We start from the raw sequence: 5,357 nt of genomic DNA on the forward strand, positions 1-5,357 counted from the left end.
AAGACCTCCTCTTTGAATGATCGGCTTCTTCACAGCTGGAGCAACTTGCGGCTCTTCCTTCCCCAAACCAGCTCCTGCAATATCAGAAATAGACAAATCTTCCTCCAATTTGCTCCCAATCTGGGGCGGAGGGGTTATGACAGGAATAGGAGTAGAGACAGGCATATCAGGAAGCATAAAGTATGATTTCTTTTCAGAAATCGTATTACAGGTGACAGGCCACATAGGGTCCTTCTTCCTAGCTGTTTGGGCGAAGACAATAGAATGCTTCCCCACTTTGAAGGTCAGGGTCCCATAACCAACATCAATAACTGCACCAGCAATATGGAGAAATGGCCTACCTAGAATGATAGGTATGTGGGCATCCTCAGGCATATCTAGGACTACAAAGTCTACGGGGAAGAAAAACTTCCCTATTTGCACAGGGATGTCTTCTAGGACGCCTATAGGCTGGACCGCAGATCGGTCAGCCATCTGAACTGTCATGTCTGTGACTGCAAACCTAGTCAATTTTAGCTTCCTAGCAAGACTTAAGGGCATGACGCTAATGCTAGCTCCTAGGTCACATAATGCCTTCTCAATAGAGAAGGTACCTATATTGCAAGGAACAGAAAAACTACCCGAGTCTTCTAGTTTGTGAGGTGTAGTGTGAGACAAATAAGAGCATGACTCTTTGGTTAATGCGCCAGTATGCACATTTTCAAGTGACTTTTTCTTAGACAAGAGTTGTTTCATGAATTTAGTATAGGCAAGCACTTGATTAACTAACTCAAGGAAAGGCAATGGTACATTTAAGCTACGAATAACCTTTTCAAATTTATTGAAAGATACCTGTTCCTTCGTCGGCACTAGTCTTTCCGGGTATGGGGATGTAAGAAGTAGCTTAGCCCTCTCCTCTAAATCGCGCATGCCGGCATCCGTGGACTTAGGCTGAAAGTCCACTACTTTCTCCTTGTTGAAGCTTGAACCCTCTTCAGACCGTCTCAAATGTGAACCATTGATCGACATCGGGTCGTACTTCGGAGGCGGGACTGACCCATCAGCACTCGGGTCTTTCCCCAATATTTTCGGGACTGGCGTGCCCCGAAACAAATGATCCCTCAGGTTGTCGGGCATCGGAGGACGAAAAATCTCACTATCAGCAGCGATCTCAGTCGATCGACCAGTGATGTCAGTCGATCGACTGAGTTGAACAGACAGAAGCTTCACGTAACTCGCACTTCAGTCGATCGACCGGGTATGTCAGTCGATCGACTGATATACCTGGTAGACGCCTTTTTCTTTCCTTTGCTCGTTCCAGCTTTGTTTTAACTCGGTTTCGCCTCATCTTTTGCAGCAGCATCCTCGACCATAGCAGGCCCCTCCAGGGTGGACCCACTCCTCAACGTGATGGCATTAAGGGTCTCCTTTTGGTCGGTTTGAGTCGGTAAGTGTCCCGGAGCTCGAGTGGTAGTCTTGCTAGCCAATTGAGCAATTTGGCTCTCTAGCATCCTCATACCGGCCTCTCTAGCTTGGGACTCCTTCAGCAATTAGTTCTTCAACTCGGTGAACTCGGAATTTTGGGATTGTTGCTGCTGCTGAGGAACATACGAATGATTTTGATATGGCTGCTTATGTGGAGGCACATATGCTTGCTGCTGCTGCTGTTGTGGAGGTTGAGTCGGATTCAGGACATTCTGGCTACTCCACCTCAAGTCGGGTGGACATTCGGCTCATAGTACGTGTTTGTCTGCCTATAATGTTGAAAGGCAGCGCAAGACTCAAAGGGGACAGAACAATTTTCTGAGACATGCCCCTCAGCTCCACATCTTATACAGACGAAAGGACCGTCTGAAACAACATTAACATGGTACATCCCTCCTTTAGAAGCTCCTCCCAACTCATATTTGTCAAACCTTGCTGTGAGAGCTTCTAGTGCGCTCTGAGAGGAAGATTCAAGCAGACTCTCCTTTGATTGCCTCGGAATTCCCATATTTAGCTTTATGGGTGGCTAAGTCATCAATGATCTTCCACCCCTTAGTCTCTCCCATATTCTCAACAAATCGGCCATTGGCATGCAGACATCCAAAATAGCCCTCGATCGTCATACGACCCCATTATAGAAGCGATTGCAAAGACTCCATTTTTCGAACCCATGGTGCGGTATGGTTCGCACCAGTTTCTTGAAACGGACCCATGCTTCATGAAACTTCTCATCAGGCCCCTGTTTAAAGCTCGTGATCTGAGCTCTAATGGCATTTGTCTTCGAGGCAAAGAAGTATTTCTTGTAGAATACCAAGGCCAAAGAATTCCAGTCGGTGATCCCATGAGCGGCTCGATCCAGATCTTTATACCACTCTCTTGCAGCATCACGAAGAGAGAAAATGAACATGGTCTCCTTAATCTGGTCTTAGGTCACACCGGTCGGCGGGGGTATAAAGCAGCAATAATCAATAAAAATCTCCATATGCTTGGCTGCATCTTCATTTGCAGCTCCCCCGAACTGGTTTCTCTCAACCAGGTTAATATAGGAAGGCTTCGGCTCGAATTTTCTCGCTTCCCTAGGTAGTTTGAATCCTTTGTAGAGATTCGCAGCTGTCGGCTCTGAGTGACTGGAAATGGTTGCTTCTTCAGCCATGACTGGAATTTCTGGAGAAGTGACTGTCTTAGCTAAGGAAGTAGAGGCAGGAGATGTAGGTGGATCTTCTTCGAACAGAGCGTTCTCGTCGTAACTTGACAGAGTACTCAGCTCTTCCTCTGTCGGTAATACCCTTTGTGATCGTCTCAACTCGCGCAAGGATTTCTCGATCTCAGGATTGAATGGTACTAGTTCACCACCCTTTGACCTGCGCATAAGAAGAAACTACAAAAAGAATATAAGAAAAGTTTAAGGAACGGAAGTCCCTTAAACTAAAGAAAGACTAAATAAAAACAACTAAAAATTAGAACAATTGCCTCCCCGGCAACAGCGCCAAAATTTGATACCCGTCGTTGTGAGTACCAGAAATAAGATTTATAATTTCCTATTAAAACTAACCTAGGCTAGTGGTAACAGGGTCGAACCACAAGGAGGTGAATATAATTTCTAATTGTCTAATTTAGTCTAAGGTAACGAGAGTGGGGGTTGAATTGATTTGGTCTATACTAAAAGCAATAAAAGACAACAAACTAAATAAGCAGATAAAACAGATAAAAGAAGGGGTACTAGGATGGTCGGTTCGTTATGGGTTCGGCGGCAGCATACTAAACAGGTCTAATCAAACACATGAGGCGGGAAACAAGAGGTCCTCTCGGTCCACTCTTAACAGATAGCATCTTTCGATCTCGCTATAAGTCCCTAATATCACTAATACTGACTCTCGTCCTGAAAAGTGTTTTATAATCTAAACTTTACCTATCTTTCGATCCCAGCATAGTTTAGTCATTTTAATTGGTGATCTAACAACTATCCCTATCTCTCGATCTAATGGGTCAGTCATATCCTAAACATTCAACTAGTCGTGTGCACTCGATTCATCGAATAAAGAATTAAAACAATTAAAACGAAAGTAAAACCCCACGAGGTCAGTCGATCGACCAAGTAAGGCAGTCGATCGACTGACATGCGATTCAGGCCGTGTTATTCTATTGCCGCCTACACTATAATTCCCCTACTTACTAGCACAAGCAATTTAGCTACTCATAACTATGATGAAAATAATAATAATATTGACGATATAGATTACTGAATTCATGCTTAAAACAGTTGAACAAACAATTAACATAAAGCGGTAATTACGGTTTCGGGAAACTAACTAGCAATTTCTAAACTATCAACGCAATAAAGATGAACTAGAATAAGAGCAAATGAATACCGAAATTGTAGAAGGATTGTAACAGAATGATTGAAAGCACAACGAAAATCCAATGCGAAAATAGTTTCCCAAACCATAATTATTTTATAAAACTAAACTGAATGTAAAGTGAGGTAAAAACTGGATGAAAATCTCTGGAAAACTAGGTTACGTTATATAGCAAATATACGTAACACTTATTATTAAAACCTAAACACAATAGGCTTCAAGTTCCTCGATCTTTTAATTCTCGTCTGAAGCAGCGATGTGGTCGATCGACTAAGCAGGGCGGTCGATCGATCGACTAGCATGATGTCTGATAGCTTCGAGCCCGTGAGTTGGTCGATCGACTGAAGGTAGTGGTCGATCGACTGCTCTAGCTGGTACTTGACTTCTACGATCTCGTGGATTTGTCTTTTGGGCTTTGAATTGCGCACCAAGCTCGTTCCTTAAGTGAATACTTCACGTCAAAATGCAATGCAAGACACTCGGGGACGGATTTAGCTAAATTTCCGTTGAATTCTTCACATTTCTGCAATAATGTACAAAAACACGAAAGTAGACGGAAATAGGGGAAATGGTAGCTTAAACTACACAAATGAGCTCTGAAATGCGTGGAAAATAGGATGTAAAACATCATATAAAAGACACGCATCAATTACTCCTCCCCTCTTAAAGGAACTTCGTCCACGAAGTTCACCACTAGCCACTTCTCGTGCCCACAGCTAATACACACATGACATTACTCATAAACTCTTGTAGCACAACTTACTTTATGACATTATACGCTTACAACTTGTACAGACAGAACATTTCAGCAACTAAGTAGTACATAAATATAAGAATTGTGGGGTTAACACAAGATAGCAGCTTAATTCGTGACCAGCTGGGGCGATTATAACCGTCAATAAACACATCCACGCATAAGACTGGTAACCGTTACAGCACTGTATGGTATTGTATTATCTTTGTACATTATTTAAAGACTCGGGTATTCCTCCCCTGGACTACTAAATTCCTGGATACCAACCAATGTTATATAACGAAACATTCATAAATTACTAGGTTACCTCAACAATCATGTACTCGCGACATAATAATAATCAATCTTATTTTATAAACAGGGAAAAGAAGGACTAACCAACTCCTCATACAATTAATCACATAACTCATGCAATTCACATCAATATTAAACATCAGGGTCCCTGTGTCAGCAATAATCGGCCGAGTATGAAACGCTACTCGGCCGAGTAAGCTTTACTCGGTCGAGTATATTTGTATACTCGGCCGAGTAAGCTCTACTCGGTCGAGTAGTACCTATGCTCGGTCGAGTTATGACAGCCAGAGAGCGTTTTTACGACATCACCTAGAGCATTCTCAGTCAACCTGCATCAAACTCTTCCCAGCATTATCAAACACAACTAGTCTCTAACATAACGAAATCTAACTCGTCTCCACACGATCAGTAAAAATAGCTAACGGCCTTATGGCCGAGTACAGTCATCCAACAGTAGATAATAAATCCCGAAAGCAACATCCAACATA

The 5,357-nt window shown here is 42.8% G+C and overlaps 1 non-coding gene across 1 annotated transcript; it reads left to right on the forward strand.

Moving 5' to 3' along the window:
- The first annotated feature begins 2,129 nt into the window (after nucleotides 1-2,129).
- LOC141603606 (small nucleolar RNA R71) lies at nucleotides 2,130-2,236 on the forward strand. Its single transcript, XR_012525469.1, has one exon. It is a non-coding gene; the product is annotated as a small nucleolar RNA R71 (small nucleolar RNA).
- The last annotated feature ends 3,121 nt before the right edge of the window (nucleotides 2,237-5,357 follow it).

Source organism: Silene latifolia, chromosome 9 (assembly GCF_048544455.1).
Source record: "Silene latifolia isolate original U9 population chromosome 9, ASM4854445v1, whole genome shotgun sequence".
NCBI classification, from domain to species: Eukaryota; Viridiplantae; Streptophyta; class Magnoliopsida; order Caryophyllales; family Caryophyllaceae; genus Silene; species Silene latifolia.